This window comes from Loxodonta africana, chromosome 1 (genome assembly GCF_030014295.1).
Source record: "Loxodonta africana isolate mLoxAfr1 chromosome 1, mLoxAfr1.hap2, whole genome shotgun sequence".
NCBI classification, from domain to species: Eukaryota; Metazoa; Chordata; class Mammalia; order Proboscidea; family Elephantidae; genus Loxodonta; species Loxodonta africana.
This window is the reverse complement of record NC_087342.1, coordinates 72,034,183-72,055,943: the sequence shown is the minus strand read 5'-3', so window position 1 is coordinate 72,055,943 and position 21,761 is coordinate 72,034,183. Positions and strand designations below refer to the sequence as shown.

At 43.1% G+C, this 21,761-nt stretch overlaps 2 non-coding genes across 2 annotated transcripts; both read left to right on the top strand.

Annotated features, from left to right (window-relative positions):
• The first annotated feature begins 16,789 nt into the window (after positions 1–16,789).
• On the top strand, positions 16,790–16,861 carry TRNAM-CAU (transfer RNA methionine (anticodon CAU)). Its single transcript has one exon. It is a non-coding gene; the product is annotated as a tRNA-Met (tRNA).
• Positions 16,862–19,979: 3,118 nt separating this feature from the next.
• On the top strand, positions 19,980–20,052 carry TRNAM-CAU (transfer RNA methionine (anticodon CAU)). Its single transcript has one exon. It is a non-coding gene; the product is annotated as a tRNA-Met (tRNA).
• Positions 20,053–21,761: the final 1,709 nt, after the last annotated feature.

Below are 21,761 nucleotides of genomic sequence, written 5' to 3'. Positions count from 1 at the left end.
CATATCCTGAAACAAAAATGCCTAGCACAGATGACACTTTCCCTCTCCATAGCTCTTTTCAGAGGTTCTTTATCTACATCCCAATAATAGTTATTATTGGTCAAAGATTGCACCTGAGCTGCCTTGTGTGTTAAATAAGAAAAGAACCAGAAGTACTTTTGAAAGAATTTCAGTATTTCCTAGATTTGAGTTCAGAAGGGAAGCTTTGAGATGGTAGGTACCTGCCAAGTAGGAGTGAATCTAGAGAAAGCAAGTGTCCATTTCATTACCTCTGAGTGCAAAGCAAACACTTTACCATTTCACTTACTTGGCCATGTTCTTGCTTTGTTTTTTTGAGCTGTGATCACTCTAGATGTAAGTAAGGTGCCTTAACAATTCTAAGGGTCTGCCCTGGACCACAGTGAAACCCAAGATCATTAAAGAGGAACCAGGACCCAAGTGAGAGCAGAGTATCTTAGACACAGGGTCAGACAAAAATTGGATGAACGCCCCTGTTCTCTCAGGAAGTGTGGCAAAATGGACACCCAATGCAGGTTGTTGTGAGAAAATTTTCTGTGGAAAGGTTTGAGCCCTCTGCAAGTTTACTTTCTTGATTTGCCATGAAGGAAGAGACAAGCTCTAGCTGGGTGGGATCTTCAGTCAGAGCTACTTGGCTTTCTTAAAGCTTGTGTTACTGTGGTTTTAAAAAGGAGGCTGTGATTGTCACTTGATTTAGGAAATGTAGCACCTTGGGTGGAGGAAGTAGGCAGCCTCTCAGGCCCACATACCTACACCATCATCCCTCCCAATGTGGCCAAGATGGATAGGTAGGGATTGATCTGTCGACTTATTTTCCAGAGAAAGATAGGGTCAGTGTTGGAAAACCTTAGGGTCTTGGGACTTGGATAAATTGAGGGAGGGGCAGGATAATATTAGACATCATTGGAAGCTATGGGAATCGGGGCTGTTCCTCAGAGCTAGGTTTGAAGAGAAAGCTGACAAACAGAACACTGATCATTCTAGGGTCAGGATCCCTTTCGATCCTAATTATCTCTTAGGATTTTTAGGCAAAAATCACAGGAAAGGCTTTTCTCTCTCCTGGATTGTAGGACAAGTTTTTTTCTTCCTTTCCTTTCTGAGATCAGTAGACAAGAACTCTGGTGAACATGCCTTTCCTATTGTGGATATAAAACTGTCACATTTTTTCCCTCCACCACAGAAATCTCATTCTGGTAACAGATTTGCTGCTGCTTTATTCCTGACCCTGTGAGCCTTTAACTTTCCTGAGTCCTATCTGTGTGGTTAAATTATGCCCACTGGAAACCCTGAGTGTGTAATGGTTAAGTACGAGAGCTGCTAACCAAAGGGTTGGCAGAAGGAATCCACCAGGTGCTCCTAGGAAACTGTGGGGCAGTTCTGCCCTTTCCTATAGGGTGGCTATGAATACGAATCCACTCGATGGCGATGGATTTGGTTTATTTTCAGTAGTGGTTTTTGGAGTACTTGTGGTCCCAGTGGTTAAGGGTTTGGCTGCTAACCAAGAAGTGAGCAGTTTGGATCCACCAGCTGCTCCTTGGAAACCCTATGGGGTAGTTCTACTCTTTCGAGTTTGGCTTTGCTTTTTATACTGGGGCTTCCTGCTTTTTCCAGAAAATGCTCAATTTTTGAAGACCATTTAGGATTCTTTCATCACCTGGGAAGATCAGAAACCTTAGAGGAAAGCCAGTTCTTTCCAGGAAGAGAAATGTCTTAGTAATCTAGTGCTGCTGTAATCGAAACACCACAAGTGGGTGGCTTTAAAGAACACAAAGTTATTGTCTCACAGATTAGGAGGTTAGAAGTCTGAATTCAGGGCACCAGTTCTAGGGGAAGGCTCTTTTTCTGTCATCTCTAGGGGAAGATCCTTGTCTCAGCTTCTACAGCTTCAGTGTTCCTCTTTCCTTGGTTCTTTGGTGATCCTCCCATGTGCTTCTGTCATCCCCCATTTCTGCTGGCTTGACTATGTGTCTATGTTACTCTTTGTATCACTCAGAGGTAATTAGGATTAGTACATGCCCTACATTGATGTGGCATCATTACCATAACCAAGAAAAGCCTATTCCCAAATGGGATTACATCCACAAGTATAACGGTCAGGATTCTAACACGTATCAGGGAGAGGGTGGGCATAATTCAGTCTGTAACAAGAACTATGGTGGATTCTAACCTTAATCTGTAAATGCATTTGTCTAGCCCGTAATGAGCACCTATGATACAAGCTCTGTGCCAGAGACCAGTGTTCAGCAGGGAAATGGCACCTAAGGCAGAATCAGGTCCTATTGCTCAGGTCCTGCTCTAGGTATTATTAATCCACCCAGGGAATTTTACAGTCCTCATTTTCCATATGAAGACACATGTGAAGGATTTACACCCCAGGCCTCATATGCCACCATTTGTCCAACTAAGGCAACAAACCTTAAGTGAAAACAGTTCTCTTAACCCCCAGTTGCCTTGATAGGTAAAAATCGTTCTAATGACAGTGTTAGAAAACCTGGGCACAAGGATCCCAGCAAGTTGGCTGGAGGAAGGAAGGACTGAATGGCATCTTCAAGGTGACAAGTTTCCTGTCTCTTCCTTTGCAAGCTGAGCATGCCACCTTCAATTCGACTCCCTTTATTTTCTTATTGTTTCCCCACAGCATGCATCTTCACCCAGTTTTTTATGTATTTATGTATTTTCTTATCAGTTCTATGGTTCTACTATGAATTAGGATCTAGCTCTACAGGGGTGGGGAGCCCTAGTGGTACAGGAGTTAAGAGCTCAGACTGCTAAGAGCACTTCAAATCCACCAGGCGCTCCTCAAATACCCTATACGGTCACTATGAGTGGAAATTGACTCGATGGCAATGGATTTCTACATGGGTGGGATTTTTGTATTTTATTCACTCTTGAAATCCTTGCTCCCAGAACAGTCCCCGACACAAGATATGTACTCCAGAAATATGTGTTGGCTGAATAAATGAATGACAGACTTTAAACTTCCTGCACCCTACATCTGCAGGTTGGGCACTATGAAAGCAGAAGTGGGAAGAGAAAGTTCTGTTTTCCTCATATGATGGTGAGGGAGATGAAGGATAAATTATGGCTCTTGGTATTAGGGGAAATCTAAATCGCTTTATCCCTCCATTTTATTCAAACCACTGGCAGCCTCAAAACACTACAAAATTCAGCGATTCTCAGCAAGTGATGGGGCCAGTATTTGACAGGATTTGTTTGGTGTTTTTGCCTTGTTTGGAGCCCTGGTGGCCCAGAGGTTAAGAGTTTGGCTGCTAACAGAAAGTTTGGTGTTTCGAATCCACCAGAGGTTCCTTGGAATCTCTACGGGCCAGTTCTACTCCGTCGCTCTGACATTCACTATGAGTGTCTCTATGAGCAGGAATCAACTCCTTGGCAACAGATTTTGGTTTTTATTGTTTAGTTTTTATTGTGTTGTGTTTTTCTGTCGACTGTGAAAAGAGGACAACATGTCCTTTCTGAGTCTTGAACTCAGGACCTTCAGATTATGAGACTGACATGCTTGTTGCAGGTTTCACCAAGAGGGCACCACCCTGAGGAAGGTTCACTGAGGAATGGACTTTTCCAATGTTAGTCTCAAAGAGATGCTGCTTGGTTAATTTCCCATTTTCTTTAAATCATAATCATTATTTTATAAAGTCACTCCATGTAAACCAACACTACCTCCAAGGATGCCACAATCAGAGGCATAGAGTCCACACCAGGTCATAGGACCCTGTGGGCTGTGGGACCTGGGACAATTGTGTCTGCCTTTTTACTCTGATGTTCCAGTGATCTGGATCTTACACCCCCAGAGATCTCAATCCCCCTTTCACCTTCCAAGGTCTCCTTTGTTGACATGAAACATAAGAGGTGCTCAGTTAGTATTAGCTGACTGACTGACTGAGTGAAAGAATAAATAGTTCCCAACCTTATCTCCAGTCCAAACTCCCTCCTTTATTCCTCCACTTACATCTATGTGACCAGCTATAATCCCTTTTTAACATCCCCAACTGAACTTATAATACTATCTTCCTTTTTTTAGGATTATGTATCATTGATTCTACTAAGAGATTTATAATTATTTCATTTAGTCCAGGTGAATTTTGGAAACACAACTATGCATCATAATCTGCACTCACCAGTAAAGGGAGGTTGGTGAGTGTCCAGTACGGACTTGGGCAGTGGTCTGTCACTTAGTTCAGTCTCAAAGTCTCTGTAAAGTCATTAGGGATCCAAGCCACCTATTTGCAGTTCTGAAGTGCATCCTGGAGCTCAGAGAACTTTATGGGTTAGCCTTCCTGAACTCCTCCTCCTCTACAACCTCAGAGGTACTTTCTTGTTGCTTGGGGCTTCCCTTTTCAGTCCCCTACCCAGGAAGCTGGGGCTTTCTTCCCTGGGCTCTGCCCCGCCCTCCTCAAGTCTGTGGCTGCCTTTAGGCCAAGCTGTACGAAGAAAAAGGAAAAATAGGAATAGGACATGCAACGTCTTTTTGGAATCGCAGCTCATCTAAACAAATAGAAAACAAATTATAAATCGCTAGATCTATATATTGTCAGTGCTCCTACGTAATAAACCTGAAGAAGCGTGCACCTGGACAATTAATTTCAAAGAGATCAGTATTTTCTCGTTTTCAACAGGTAGAAGTCCAAAGTGCAAAACCTGGAGAATGTGGGCGTCGATCCCACTACCTCTCACATGCTAAGCGAGCGCTCTACCACTTGAGCTAATTCCCCTTGCGCTTTAAGTGCGTTGTATTTATTCAAGAATCAAAATGTCGGTCAACCCTCCAGTATCCACTATCTCAAGGATTTCCTAACACCAGAATTTTTCAGGTCATTAAAGCTGAACCATACGGATCCCTGGCGGCGCAGTGGTTAAGCTCTCGGCCTCCAATAGAAAGGTTTGAACCCACCAGCAGCTCCGCGGGAAAACGACGTGACAGCCTGCTTCCCCAAACAGGTACAGCCTTGGAAATCTGTGGGGCCCTTCTACTCTCTCTTATCGGGTCTCCAAGAGTCGGAATCCAGCATAAGACAACGGGTTTGGTTTTTAGTAGAATTAATGCGGAACCAGGACTCAACCCGGGGCGGGCCAGCTCTGAGATGGCCTGGGGCAAGATCCTCCTGGGTGCTCAGCCCCCTGTGCCGCCAGGGATCAGAAGAGGTAAATCGGTAAAGGTCGTGGTGGCAAAGCTCGGGCGCCGTCAACATTTTACGTTTCTGATTTTCAAGACGGGAAGAGAGGACGTCCCAACTAGAGAGGACCAACCCACAAAGTTCTGGCGATGGGGCACAGTTCTCCTAGGATGTCCATCTGACTCTTTGAAAGGCCTGTTGTCATTTGCTCCCCGCAGCTGTGGCCACCCAGGAGGAGGCAGCGGGGCGTCCTCTCCCCGACTCCAGAAGGCAAACGGCACCAAGCATTTCTGCTGCGTTTTGAACCAAAGACCTTACGCTTTTTAGGTGAGCATGGTAACAGCTGTTATCCGGAAACTCATCTATTTGTGAGTTTTCTTTTTCTAATTTCTGAGAGATTTGTGTTCAATTCCCATTAAGGTGTGTCGTGTAGAAATCATATATCCCCATCATATGAGAAAACTGTGAAAATCACCACAGTATTACAGAAAGGCGCCATGTGGGTCAAAAGGGAAGATCATACTACACTCTACACTGAAGGATTCAAGAGTGGACCTTGAGGAATGCAGATGAGGAGGGAACACAGGCCTGAAAGAACATTCCTTTGTGAGGACAGTACCTGTGTGTGTGTGTGTGTGTGTGTGTGTGCGTGTAGAATATTCTTTGAGGAAAGCAGTGATTGAAAAGCCTGGACACTTGGAGTTATGTTGGGATAATACTATGGAGGCTTGAGAATCTTTGAAGAGTTCAAAGTCACATTTTAGGAAAAGGGTTTTAGCTCTAAATGTTAAAGAGGTTAGAAATAGTAAAACTGAAATTGGAAGAAAAGGAAAGAATTTCTAAAAGTATTTATGGATTGAGGTTTATCCTCTGTTGTCCCGTCAGCTCCTGAGGTCAGCAGCATCAGTCTCTCTGCATCTCCAGCACCCACTGCACTGCCTGTTCCAGAACGCATCCTCCACACACGGAAGGATAGATGAATGAGAAGCAAGAGCAAGATTCCAGAGAGGTTGTACAGGAAGACTCTACGGTATTTGTTAAGACATTTGGGTAAAGAGATTTGAGGGAGAAGAAGGAGTTAAGAGTACCGAACAGTGTTGTACGGGGGTGGCCGACACAGATTGGACCCTGAATTCTTGTCTGGTAAATGGAAGACTAAATCTACACGTTTATAAAAAAAAATAAGTATTTGTTAAATGAACTAATGCATGAATGAGCTGATGGGGAGAAAAATAGATGCTGACACTGTGTACTAGGGTAAAGGAAGGGCACACATTTGTTCCTTTTTTTTAATTTAATAGACCTTATTTTTAGAGGCTTTTTAAGTTTACAGAAGAATGACTGGAAACTTACAGAGGCTTTCCATATACTCCCTGTCTACCACCAGTTTCTCCTATTATTTACATTTTGTATTAGTGTGGGACATTTGTTACAATTGATGAACCAATACAGAGACATTATTATGAACTAATGTCCATAGTTTATATTAGAGTTCACTCTGTGTTGTGCAGTTCAGTGGGTTTTGATAAAGGCATAATGTCATGTCTCCACTATTACAGTATTATACAGAACAGTTTTATTGCCCTAAAAAATTCTCTGGGCTCCACCTTTTCATCACTCTGTCTCTTCCCCTAAAGCCATGGCAACCACAGGTTGGTTTATTTGTCTCTAGAGTTTTACTTTTCTAGAATGTCATGTAGTTAGAAGTATACTATAAGTAGTTTTTTTAAAACTGGTTTAATTACCTTTGTCATATGCACTTAAGTTTCCTTCATGGCTTTCCATGACTTTACAGCTCATTTCTTTGGGTCCTTGAACAATACTCCACTGTATAGATTCACCACAGTTTGTTTATCCACTCATCTATTGAAGGGAATTGTAGTTACTTCCAATTCTTGTACATATGAATAACCCTTCTGTAAACATTCATGGGCAGGTTTTCGTGTGAACATAATTTTTCAACTCATGTAGGTATATACCTAGGAGTACAACTGATGGATCTGAACTTTTTAAATTAAAAAAAAAAAAAAAGTTTTCCATTTCTGGTTTTGCTCCTTACAATTATGTGAACTGAAGAAAATGATTTAACTTCTCTGGCACATGGTGGTGAAAAAGTCTTGAGGCTTGGAAGTTCCTGGCAGGCCTGGATGGCCTGGAAAGTGAAGTAGGGCTGTGGCACTTAGGGCTTTGAATTTAAAAATGGACCAACAGGAAATATTTAGATTTAATGGTAGTGCATGCACATTGCCTGAGAGAGGTAGGGGCCTGTAGGCCAGCTGTTATAAACTAAAGTGTGTCCCCCAAAATATGTGTTATAAATCCTAGAACCTCTACACTTGTGCTCATAATCCTACTTGAGAATGGGTTGTCCTTGTTAGTTAATAAAACAGAATTGGAATCCTGGTGGTGCAGTGATTAAGAGCTACAGGGAGCTATGGCTGCAAACCAAAAGGTGGGTAGTACGAATCCATCAGCAGCTCCTTAGAAACACTATGGGACATTTCTACCTGTCCTATTGGGTTGTATAAGGTATGTTTATAAATCAGTCTCTTTTGAGATATAAAAGCAATTAAATAAGCAAGTGAAAAAAGCAGAGATGGAGGAGGAGAGGTGTCAAACCATGTGATGATTGCCCGTTAGCAGAAGCTCAGAAGAGATGAGGATCCTCCTTCAGACCAACAGAGACAGAACAACTTACCCCAGAGAAACTGCTCTGAATTCAAACTTCTAGCCTCATAAACTCTGAGAAAATAAACTTCTGTTTGTTAAAACCATCTACTTCTGGTACTTCTGTTGAAGCGGCAGTAGGTAACTGACACACAGGACTTCTCTCCATTTTCCACTTTCCTTTCCCTTTCTTGTAGTAGAGATCTCAGCTCTCCAGATGACCACAGAGCTTCTCACCTGTGACAGCAGGTTAAAATCTTGGTAACAATTGGCACTAAGTCTTTTTTTTTTTCTTCATGGGCACATACAGAATGGAGCTGACAATGACTGTGATGGTTCAGACTGTGTGTCAACTTGGCTGAGCCATGATTCTCAGTGCTTTGGCGGTTGTATAATGTTGTGATCACTTCCCTGTTGAAATTCGACATGTGATCTGTCCCATGATGGAATCTGCTGAGCGGTACCTGCGGGGTTGGGGCGTGTGGCCGCTTACCGCGTCCGCAGCCTTCCTCTCTTCCCCTTCTACCACCTCCTTCCATCCTGCTAGCCTTGCAAAGGTTATTGGCTTATTCTGGATCCAGCAGCTGTCTCTTGTTTGACCTCTGGTCTTGGGACTTGAGCTAGCAACTTACCTGTCCATCTTGGAATTCGCCGATCTTCACAGCCTGTGAGCAAGTGTCCTGCTCCCCGGCCTGCCTATCTTGGGTTCGCCAGCCCTTGCAGTTAAGTGACTCAGGAGAAACCTGGCAGTTTTCCTTGCTGACTTTGAGGATTCCTGGACCTTCACAAACTGTTAGTGGGATCCCTGCTCTTCAACCTGCTCATCTTGGTTTCACCAGCTTCTGCGGTTCCATGAATTGGGAAAGGAGTCTATCCCGATCCAAGGACTTGGGACTTCCCAACCCCTACAGTCACATAAGCTGTTTCTTTAATATAAATCTCTCTCTATATATATTCATATGCATTACTGGGTTTGCTTCTCTAGAGAACCCAGCCTCAGACAATGACTTGACCAACACTCCAAGTCAAGGGCTGTAAAAAGGTGGAGAAAACCAGGAAGAAGCAGTAAGGAAGGAGCCCAGAACAGACTCGGATCCTCACAGAGGGAGAAAATCACCAACGTGTGCTGGACATTTTACCTGGAGGATAAATGGTACATCTCAGGAGGTGGGAGCCTGAACATCACCGCTATTCTTGGCACTGAGAAAAGATAACTTCAGTGGTGATGAGGGGGAATCCCTGCTAATCGAGACTGAGATTTATGTGGGGATTTAGTCTGACAAATAAGGAAGACCAATGGCTGGCAGCTAAAGGGGCCAGATGCAGGAGAGAATGCACAGGGCGGCGCTTGAAAAAGGATTTTTAGATAACCAAAGAGTGAGGAAAAGCAAGCTTCTGACACAAAATGAAATTCATATAGAAAATTCTGGCAGGTAGAGTGGGAACAGTAGGCTGTTAGCTGTGGCTATAAATGTCCACTCAGATCTCACCATTGCAGTCTGTCTCTTCTTTCAGTAATGAGAGTCCAGGGCAAAATCCTCCATGTTGTTATTTTCCAGGGGGTTGATTCCAACTCCTAGCAACCCTAGATGACACAGTAGAGCTGCCGCATAGGGTTTCCTATGCTGTAATGTTTATGAGACCAGATAGCCAAGTCTTTTTCGTGGTGAGTTAAAACTGTCAAACTTTGTTAACAGCCCAGTATTTAACCATTGTGCCACTACCAAAATAAAACTGAATCTAAAACCCACTGCCATCAAGTCGATTCTGACTCCTAGTGACCCTATAAGAGAGAGTAGAACTGCCCAATAGAGTTTCTAAGGAGTGGCTGGTAGATTGGAACTGCCTACTTTTTTAATAGCCCACCTCTCAACCACTGAGCAATCAAGGCTTCAAAGAGAAACTAGCCTGATGGGAATAGACCACAACCTTGGCTCAAAAAAGCATGTGGCCCATACGGGAATCAAACCCGCAATCTTGGTGTTATTAGCACTACACTCTAACCAACTGAGCTAACCAGCCATTGAAAACAAGGTGTTCTACATGATGAGGCTCAACCAACAAGGGCCCTATGGAAATGGGATGGACCCTCAGGACCTCAAACCCAGTTAGGACTCTGATATAGAGTTTCAAAGACTGACAAAGAGAAAATTCTTCTATTTGGGTGTGCTGTGGAGATGGGATCTTCCCTTAACTCCTCCTCTGCCTGCTAACGGAGGCTCTGGCACCAGATGTCAGCCTCCAAACTCCTCTACTTTTGCTCCAGACTTGGCACAGTGACTCATCTCTCAGACTACAACTCAACTGTCACTTCCTCAGAAGATTGTCCCCTGGCCTCACCAGCTAAACCAATGCCCTCCCTCTCTTACTCTGCATCAAGTTTGTAAAATCCTGTATGGGAACGCAAGTTATTGTTTCTTCCCTACAGTAAAAGTTTCTTAAAAGGCTCATAGTCTAGATCCTCCCAGCTTATGCCCAGTGGCTAGGGTTAGGATGATGTTCTTTGTGGCTTCTGTATGTTCAGAAATTGATGACATGGAGGGGAAACACTTTCCTCTTTGTGTTCCTTCATGGGGTAAATTCAGGAAGAAATAATTATTATGCTAAGGAAAGGTGGCAAGCTGCGAGGCCCTCTGCTGTTCTGGAATGGACAAGATAACTTGCCACAGCTGAAAGCAAGATTAATCCACTCATGAAATTATTCTGGAGTTCATTCTCAGCTTGGAAGCTAGGAAGCAGGTGCTTTTAAGCTCTTACTGGTTAGGTAAAAAGGCAGTTGTCATAAGTAATATGTAAGAAAGAGAAGTAATCAACTATTTACAGCAGCATTCCATGATCATATAGTGCTCATTACTCTGTGTTGCTGTAGCATCCTCATTTTGAATTCGAATCACGTCATTCTAGAAATTCCTGTTCTCCCACCACACCTCCTTGGACACTGATTCTCAAGTTTAATGGGAAGCTAGCCTTGTTCGATTCAGAAGAGATATAAAGAAAACCTTCTTTTCCTTTTTCTGGGTACTGACTGTGAATCCAGACAAGAAGAGTAAAGAAGGGATGAGTTTTCTCAATCCTTTTTCTCTCAGTCTCCTTTCCCCTTCTCCTTCCACATCCACTCAAGACAATGCCCACAATTACATTTTAAGGATGAGGAGGCATTCAGCTGCCTTATTGAAAGGTGTGTCAGGAGTGTGCAAGGTCTTAAGAAAAATGAAACAGTAAGTAATGAAAGTGAATTAGCAATGGCTTCGTTTGTCCAGAGGGTGCATGGGATAATTTCCAGGAATGAAACTGAAAGGCAAGCCAGCTGTTCTCATGAAGGACCATGGGTATCATGATAAAGTATTCGATACTCTCTGTAAGGAAAAGTTTCTTTTAAATGATTTTAGCTTGGACTATAACTGAACTGGATTTCCAGATGATTGAAACAGGGGAAAGAGTTGAGACTTCAGTGCAAAGGCCAGGAGAATAATAAGGTTATTATTGTAATAGTTCAGGCAGAGATGCTGAACATCTTTAATGGAACAGGACAGTGGAGACGAACTCCTTTGTTAGTTTAATAAATCCTCATTTGGGGGCATACTGTATGCACCTAGGCCCTGGGACTGAGTGCTTTCCTGGGTATTCAGCTGCTGGGTGGTCACTAGATAGCATTAACCCCATGGCCATGGGTGCATGGCACTTTCAAAAGATGACCTCATGTTGAATTATGTGGGAAGTCTCAAGAAACTGCTGCTTCTGTACAGGGAGAAATATCGTTAATCAAGCAGCACAACACACAGAGGAGGACTTGGGTCTTACTTCTGGGGCTGAATTTAACAACATTGTCTGGTAGGGCAGTTAGTGGAGCAGCCAGAGGGGTTGCCTCTCAATCTGAAGATCCTAAGGTGAAGATTCCAGGGGAGTTTATTTTTCTTTGTAGAAATTGTCAATAGACTTACTGTTTCAAAAAGAAAATAAAGCCGAGCCAACAGAGACATTAAGAAAACACATACTTTCAGAGTCCTTTTTTACTGCTAGTGGGTTTGGAGTTGCAATCAGAAGTTGGTGTAAACTTCTGGAGAATCAAAATACTCCCCTTTCGAAAAAGGAGTGAGTTGAAACTAGGAATTGCACGAAAATCTGAGAGCAGAAGGGCTAAAGGTTTTTTGTTATTGTTGTTGTTCACCTTTACTTCCCGGTCTGAGAGAAGAGGAAATTTCGTCTTCAGTCAGCGCCTGTGAGGGCAGCCCAGGAGCCATGGAATCAAAAAAAAAAAAAAAAAAACCAGGAAATGGGAATAGAGACAGGCCAGGCTGTAGGTTGCATTTTAGCAAAGGTGATAAACTCGACCTTTTGATTAGCAGGCCAGAGTTTCAACCGCTGCACCACCAGGGCTCCTACAGGACACACCAAACCAAAAAACCAAACCCGTAGCCACTGAGTCCATTCTGACTCATAGTGACACTATAGGACAGAGAAGAACTGCCCCATAAGGTTTCCAAGAGCCGCTGGTGGACTAGAACTGCTGACCTTCTGGTTAGCATCCTGAGCCCTTAACGACTGCACCACCGGGCCTCCTACAGGAAACCCTGGGGCCATTAACAGTGATTGTCGGCGGTGGGGCAAACACAAAGATGGTGATGAAGCCTGAGAACTGCATGTCTGCCTTTCCCGCCCAGGAGTGTACCACCTCTTCCAAAATTTCAAAGAAAAATTCGAGTTTCATAATCCTACACGACCACCACAAGGCCTATTGAAGTCCTTAAAACACGGCCGGGATGGGAGGAGGGGCAGGTCCAAGGACCCACTCCGGCTCCCCACGGCCACTTTTCTCTCTTTTCCGAAGTCACCCGGATTGTGTCCGCCGCCTCCCGCGTCTTTCAGCTACGTGCTCTGTTCACCGGGATAGAAAAACCCGGCCATTCAGCGAGCCAGGACTCTGGCCCTGCGACTCTGCTGTGTGCGGCCCTGAACCTGAGCAACACCAGGCTCTTTCCCTCGGGAGGAGGAGCGCTTTGGGCAGCCACCTCTGGCAAGTCACCCCCGTTCGGAGCACGGGGACACGCTGTGGAAGTCAGGGCAGCGGAGAACTGAGGTTCTGTGGATACAAGCGCGGAAACTCTGTAAACCGTGCTGCTTCCTCCTCCTGGTTGATCCCCTACACTCACCCACCATCACCACCAGGAGTCACTTGGCTGAAACGCGATCAAGATCTTTTCCTTCCTCCAAAGAAGTACCCCCCGCTCACCAGCTGCTTCTCTTTGCTCAAGGTCATTTTTACATCTGTCGGTGATGGTTCCAAACCACTGGCGCTCGGAGGGAGAAAGATGTGGCAGTCTGCTTCCTGAAGTTCACAGCCTTGGAAACCCTGTAGGAGAGTTCCACTCTGTCCTATAGGTTCGCTTAGTCTGAATTGACTCCATGGCAATGGGTGGTGCTCTCTGCCCCCCTGGTTTTTGCTTCTTTCTTTTGTTATGTAACTGTAGCTCCTTTTTGGGTGAACTTTTACAGCTGAACTTTAAAAGGAAACGAAACAAGATTCGCGGAAGATTCTGTGTTAAATCTCAGGAAAGAGAGTTAAAACAAAGAGCCAAGGGTTCACAAAACGGGAGACTCTTTTATGCAAAATGGGCTGGTAAAGAAGGTACTATTTTGTGGATTTGTGCTAGATTCAAATTTTGTTCCTGTAAATCTTATCTAGCCTCCCTCGCTTTTCTCTAACCTGTCTCTCCACGTTTGTGGTGATAGAACCAGATTCTTATTTCGTTCCTTGCAAATCCTTACCAGCCTCGCTCGCCGCTCCTGACCCCTCTCTCTCAGGAGTGATAATTACAGGAAGTCCCAGCAACTAGGAGGGCCTCATCATCAAAAATGCGGTTTCTGAATTTTTTTTTTAATGCATTTGTATCATATATAACACTGCAGAACGTCCGCTTTCCCCAGAAAACAAGAAGGTAAAATCTCAAACTAGGGAGGAGTAGAACCTGGAATCTTCTGACCTTTAGGAAGATGCCTTATCCATTCATCTGCAGCTTTGAAAGGTAGTACCTTTGACAGCATTATTAATTAGCTTTCTTGAGTTTTACACTTTTATACCATCTATTTATGGCTGTAGCTGATATCTACTTGGCCTCCCACACACTGTCTGCTCCCAAGCTTCCTAGCTGAGTTGTTGTGTGCCTTAGAGAGATTCCAATTCATAGGGACCCTGTAGGACAGAGTAGAATTGCCATAGGGTTTCCCCCACTGTAATCTCCAGGGGAGCAAATTGCTAGGTCTTTTCTCCTGGAGCTGCTGGTGGGTTCGAATCAAACCTCCAAACTTTCCTTTGATTAGCATTCCAGTGCTTAACTGTAAGAGAAGGTGAAAAATCTTGGCCTACCTTTGAGCCTCATTAATTCAATTTTCTTCTGACCTCCAGTCCTTAGCCTCAAGGTGAGGGCCCTGGAAACAGCAGATAATGGAGGGAGATTTTAGGTTTATCTGTCCTAGAGTGGGAAACAAAACAAAACAAAAAACTAGTTATCAGGGACCAATGTGAACAAATGGAAAAACTGAAAGGCTCACAAACTGAATGAGCTATCAGTTCTTTCTCCAGGTTGGGCTGTTTTCCCTCCTGTACTCTCAGGGCCCAGGGTAGTACCTCAAATGTAGCATTTATCACCCTGTGCTGTAAACGACTGCTTACTCAATTGTCTTTCCCACTAGATAGTGCGTTCCTTGAGGGCAGCACCCTCAGTGTCTACCATAACTAATTTTACATTATATATCTATAAGCATGAGTGGTGAGTTGATTAAGAGAAATGCCTGAGACATTAGCAAAAGGGTCTAATTTTTGGTCTAGATGAGTACCACAGACCTGAGATCCCATGCTATTCCAACTCACATATTTAAGGGGAAAAGCAGTGAACTTCTATATACAGTAAACCAGGAAATCAAACCCATTGCTGTCGAGTTGACTGCAACTCATAGTGACCCTGCAGGACAGAGTAGAACTGCCTCATAGGTGCCCTATAGGACAGGGTAGAACTCCCTCATAGGGTTCCAATGCCGTAAATCTGTATGGAAGCAGACTGCCACATCTTTCTGGCATGGATTTGCTGGTGTGTTTGAACCACTGACCTTTGGGTTTTTCACCCCCAGAGCTCCTTCTATATACAGTCAAAGCCAAAAAACACACTGTCTTAATCATCTAGAGCTGCTGTAACAGAAATACCATAAGTGGATGGCTTTAACAAAGAGGAATTTTTTCTCTCACAGTCTAGTAGGTCAGAAGTCCAAATTCAGGTGTCAGCTCTAGGGGAAGGCTCTCTCTCTCTGTTGGCTCTGGATGAATGTCCTTACCGTCAATCTTCCCCTGAGCTTCTCAGGCACAGGGATGCCATCTCCAAAGGATGCGCTCTGCTCCTGGTGCCGCTTTCTTGGTAGTATGAGGTCCCCCAACTCTCTGCTTGCTTCTCTTTCCTTTTATGAGGCAGGCCCCAACTCAGGGAAACTCCCTTTAGCTTGGATCAGTGCGGAGACCTGGGTAAGGGTAGTGTTACAATCCCATCTTAATCCTCTCAACATAAAATTACGATCACAAAATGGAGGACAACTACACGATACTGGGAAGCATGTCCTAACCAAGTTGATACACACATTTTTGCAGGGACATAATTCAATACATGGCACACACCCATTGCTATCAAGTTAATTCCAACTCATACCGACCCCATAGGACAGAGTAGAGCTGCCCCATAGTGTTTCCAAGGAGCACCTGGTGGATTCTAACTGCCAACTTTTTAGTTAGCAACTGTAGAGTGCGGTTGCTCTTAACCACTATGCCACCAGGGTTTCCTCTATATACAGTAGCAGTATCCTAATTTCATGAGTGTAGCTTTGAGGTGTGGCTGTATAAACTTCCAGGGGCTGGATGGAGTTGGAACTGGGCAGGTGTCCAATAAGTCTAGAGGTGGTTACAGTGGGACAATAGAGCTGGGCTAGAGATAGTGGCTGATAGGTAGCCCTCCCAAGTAAATACCTGGTCTGCTAATATGAAAGAAAAAGCTTAGTGAACCGAGGGCTTGGATTTGAGTTTTTTCACAGTGTCAGTAATCAGAATGATTTAAAACAAAATGCGTATAAAATATATTTATGAAAAATCTAGCCCAACGACCTCTCCTCAGTAACAGGAAACTTTTAGCAACAGCTCTACAACAATCAAAACAACACTTAACTGAGTTAAACAAAGTAGATTTATTCCCACACATAAGAATCAATCCAGAGGGTAGGGAGGGCACATGGCTGGTTAATTCAGCTGCTCCATGATGCCATGAGGACCCAGGTTCTTTGACTCCTTGCACCCTTCCATCCTCAACATATGAGTCTCATAGTCTAGCTGGTCCCCCTGCAGTACTTCGAACTTTCACAATCTTAGGCAGTCTAGAAGGAAAACAAACCAACCTCTGTGTTTCATAAATTGATGACAACCTCTTCTATCAACTTCCCAGTCTCATTAGCTACATTTGTGTCACACACTCTTGCCTAAATTTTACTGCCATGAAGAAGGGAACAACTATGATTAACTAGATCGATCACAATTCAGACTCTGGAGCTGAGAATGGGATCCACCACCTCTAAGGCATAGAGCAGAGTAGAGGTGGCTCTGTGAAGAAAATCATTTTTCTGTTGGCAACAGGGCCTGGCGGGTGGTGTTAGTGGCTGATTGTGGTGTAGGCAAGCAGTACTGGCTGCTGTGGCCTACTCCATCTCCACGGTGGTAATAAAATGTTTGGTTTTGTTTTTTGTTTTTAAAGAATTTTGAGACTTCCGTTAAATAACCCATATGAGGCCATAAGTAGATTTCCAGATCTCAGCATCATAGAAATAATTTGATCTAGAGCTTTTATTCAGTACCAATGATGAGAAAAATGGGATTAATTCTATGTGCTGACATATTGACATGAATCAGGACTGTGTAAATTTGGCTATTAGTAATATAACCAAGGAGCAGAGTAGCGCAGCGGAAGCGTGCTGGGCCCATAACCCAGAGGTCGATGGATCGAAACCATCCTCTGCTATTTTAGTGGAGCCTCGGTGCACAGCGACCTAAAACCTTGGCTGCTAAACAAAACGTTGGCAGTTCCAATCCACCAGCCACTCCTTGAAAAACCCTAGGGGGCAGTTCTACTCTGTCCTATAGGGTCACTATGAGTTGGAATGGATGTGACAGCAACCGGTTAATAGCAATACAGTACCATACTTCTCAGATCTTTATGACTGCATGGTAAAACAACATTGTAACTCCTGAAACAGAAGTGTTGGAGACTAGCCTGTGTATGGTGGTGTTGAGATCTAATGCTCACCTGAAATATTTGCCTCAATCTGCTCTGTAGGACAGGCCAGTAGTCTTAAATTCCTAACTCTGAAAATTAGTCACTCATACACTCAAATTTTTCTGTAAAAAAATCTAACTCTTGGTGGTTTCCAGGCTTGTTTTTGCAGGTTCCTTAATAACCACAATTTGTTCATCCCCAATATAACCATAGTTTTATGTTTTAGCTTTTAATCTATGTTCCTGTCATTGTTCACTTAGAAGTAACTTGACATGAAAAGTGCAGGCTTTGGGATAGAACCAGGTTAAAAATTTTAAAGCTGCCTTTGTTAGCTATGTGAATTTGGACAAACCACTTTTCAGTCGCTCCACTGAGACCTTGTCTGCAAAATTGGGATCATACTTCCTTTGCAGGGTCATGAGAATTAAATGAGATAATGCAGGTAAAGCAACCAGCAGATACTTAGGCTGTCAGTAAAAGGTAATCATTGTTGATGACGATGTTCAACTCCTTCCCAGCCTTCTAAAGGTTAACTTTAATAACTCAAAAACATTTATTAAGTATCCTTACTAAGCACAGTGTGATACCCTACAGATTCAAGTTTCCTTGAGATACTCTCAGGGAATTAACATCTGGTAAATGAGACAGATATAAACTGATAGGTCACAATAACAGAAATGTTAACTCAGAAATAAGAAAACACGCTAGACCACAGAAGCAGAGCAAGTCACTCTGGAGGGGAAGTCAGAGGAAGTTCTCCGTGACATAACATTTGAGCTGAATCTTAGGAACCCACTCTCGCCCAACACCCGCCCCCCCCCCCCCCCCGCCAAAAAAAAAGGTTGCTGTTGAGTCTGTTCGGAGTCCTGGAAACCCCATGTGTTACAGGGTAGAACTGCTCCATAGGGTTTTCTTATCTGTAATCTTCACAGAAGCAGATCTCCAGGGCTTTTCTTCTGTGGCAGTGCGGGGTGAGCTGGAACTACCAACCTTTCACTTGAGCTAAATTTTGAAGAAAAAACAAAGTTGACCTTGTGAAAAAAAGAATAAAGGGCCAGAGGTTCAGAATTTGGAAAGGAATATATCAATTACATGCGATTACATTACTATCAATGTTGTCCCTTGGGTAAACATTCCAATCTCTCCTATTTTTTCCGAAACCTATCCATAGAAAGCCTTACATAGTTTTCATTTGGCTTGTCAACCACTCTCCTGGCCTATTAGTTGCACAATATGCGTGATGGACGTCTCTGGCACCCTCATTACTGCCAAGCAATGATCACATTTTCTGGAAACAAGGCCTTTTTCTACCTGGGTCTTTTACATTGATTGCTTTTTCTCAAAATTATTACCATTTTTTTCCTGGGAGAGCCTCCATACTGCCCCTCCTCCCTACGGTGGGACCTTGGGGGCCTGCACAGACCACCTTTTCTGAGGTCCTGGACCTGCTGGTGTTCTCCTACCCCATCCCAGAGGCCCTGGGACTTTTTACAAACTTTCCTGTACCCCCACCCCCTCTGAAAGGGGCCTGAGAGGGTTCAGTTTCTGCTCCCCAGATGTAGGCCAGGCAGTCAAGCACCTGGTTCTCCTGGCCTAGGAGAGGCTCAGGTCTTCCCCCTACTCCTGAAGGTCCAGGATGAGGGTAGCCACAGGCACAGGGATATGGCTGTCAGAACTCAGATCTGCTCTTGCTGGCCGGTTCCCACGTGCCCACCAGGTAAGAACTGGGCCGAAGGGGCAATCCGGTCTTCTGAAACTGCACCTACCTGGCCATCTCGCTGGGTGTCACTTCCTTTTTGGGGAAATGCCTACAGGACACCTGATCCACCCTGTCCTAGAATTCCAGGCAGGACTGGCTTAAGGGGCTGCAGTGACCCGTGGCCCTCTGTTGTTTCTTTTCTTTTCTTTTAATTGAGGTGAAAATTTACACAACAGAACATACACGGAGTCAACATTTCTACATGTATAATTCAGTGTTGTTGATTATGTTCTTCAAGTTGTGTAACTGTTTCCACTATCCTTTTCTAAAATAGTCCACCACCATTAACATGAACTCAATATCCCCTAAGCAAAAACTTTCCCCTCCCCTGCACCTCCACCCCTGGTAACCGCTAATCATCTTTGGTTTCTAAGTATTTGAAAGGAAAAAAACTTAACACATACTAAAGGCATTCCTTGGTGATGTCAAAAAAAAAAAAAAAGTGAAGTAAAAATTGTCATATGCTCTGAAGCCTCAGCATTCCCCTTATCATCTATACCCTGGAGTCACAGCCTTTGTTCCTCTTGGTCTTCTACAGTCAATATTAGCAGCTTACCTTTTCTCTTGTTTTTTGTTTTTTTAAACCCCTTTCGCCCCACTTTCCAGGAGTATTCTCTTTCAACTCTCATCTTTTGATTACACTCTGTTTTCTATAGCTCTTTTTCACTCAGGGGCTCAGCCTAGCCTTCTCAAGATTAAAACTTTGTGGTCTCTTCCAGTCTCCCCACTGGCAGGAACATTTAATGACATCATAAGTACGTGAACCCAACACCACAGCAGGAACATGGGATCTACCCCGCTGCCTCTGTCATTTAAGAAATGTGCTACCCCCATAGTCTCCACTCACCCATACCTTTGTTTCCCTGGGCACATGTGTGCCTCAAAAGTTGTGGCTGTGCCCTTAGCTCTAACTTCTAATGCAGGAGAACTGTATTCCTGTATCAAATTGAAAGACACCTGAGAAAAAATATGAGATAATCAGGGAAATAAATGAGAAGGTATTAATGGAAATCAGTTTTGTGTGAAGGTACAGTGGAACATACTACACTTTTCACACACTTCACTCAGTGATTCTGACATATGTAATTTCTTTCTGATTCCAATGCCCTCTTAGCGCAGTGGGCAGCGCGTCAGTCTCATAATCTGAAGGTCCTGAGTTCGAGCCTCAGAGAGGGCACACTGTTTTCTTGTACTTTATGTTCCTTGTACTTCTTTCCTGGTACTTCTGTAGATGATAATCACAATTCCCTTTGGAGATAAAATATTCAGAGCATTCTGAGATAGCTGTACTTACTTGCTGTTGGGATGGAATATCTTCTTTTCTAAAATACAAAAAAAGCAAAAGTGTCAGGACCAAAACTTTCCCAGAGTAATGGTCTCCGGGTCCCCATCTGACCCGAGCTCACCGCTCCACAGAGGGTTTTTCCAGAGTTCTGTAGACGCTCCTCCCTCAGTCCGGTTCTGGCTCCACCAAGGCGGTGGTCGTGGAGCTCCCAAAGACCCACATGATTCTGCAAAACCATAAAACTTTTATTCCCAAAATAACCAGTTATCCAAAATATCCAACAGCTCCGCAGTTAGCCAAAATTATACCTGATTCGCTTAAAATTGTCCAGCTTTGCTCCTCTGTTCTCCCTTCATCCATAACAGCGACTTCTCATTAACTACCTTAGAGTTTTATGCCTGAATGCAGATGAAGAAAACACTGTCTTTTTTTTTTTAATCTTGCTGTTTTTAATTTTATGAGCAACATTGGACGTCTGAAATGTAGTAAACTTGATCTCTTTCTGGTTCTCCTCCCCTATAGTTCTACATATAACAAGACCGTCAATGTCTTGACCAATACTTCCACTTAATATTTGAAGTAAAACCAGGGAAGAGTGAAGGGAAGGGGAACCCCAAGCAGGGAGCAAAGCACAGAGGAAGAAGGTCCTCCCAATCCATTTCCTTCCAGAACTCTTCCATCCTTGCAGTAGCCTTGGCTTGGTGCCTACTTCTCTGCACCTAGGGGAACAGCTAGATAAAATAAAAAAAATAAAAGAAGATAAAATACTTAAGAGTATTTCAATAAATTATCATAACATTTTTAAAATGTGGTACCTCAGGATCCACTAATCCATTTTGCTTGAAAGAGCAAAAGAGCAAAGGAATTTGGGCTTAGTCCATCTTTTTTTATTTGACTGATGGTTTAACTTTTTTTCCCCGATAGACTAAGGCATACCGTTATTTTCTAATTAGTGAATTATCACACTTATCTTTATTGTTTACCTTTTCTGCTTCCTTCAATATTTCTTTTTTCTTACTTCACTTGTTGGATACACAGCTTTATTTAATCATTTGTACTTCAAAAATATTTAAGACCAGAACCTAAAATCTAAGAAGGACCATGAATAGTGCCATAAAGTTTGTCAGCACATCATTTCCATTATTTTCAAAGTAGTCTGATAATGTACTTCAATGGCTTTTCTAATGCATGCATTAAGAGTTAATATTTTACTGATATACAATTTAGTTTTTAAGTTTCTGAATACAATTTTCTATTTTCTTCTTGTTTATATTTTATAAATTAATATGCAATATTATATACATGTATGCATATAATTTTGTAGAAAGGAATAGAATTTACCACCCTTCATTTTTTTCATTATTAATTTTTAAAATCTACTTTTGTAGTACTGAATAAAAATTCAATGTTAATTATTAGTTGTAAAGATTATCATCATATTTAATAAAGCAATTAATATATTATTGAAATTCAAAATACTGAATATAACTTGATTGATTTATTAATATCCTATTCAAATTATGTTTTCTAATATGTTTAAATGGAATAGTGCTAAGTGTGAGAGAAGCCACACTGTGACATTATTTTAATTGTAATCCATC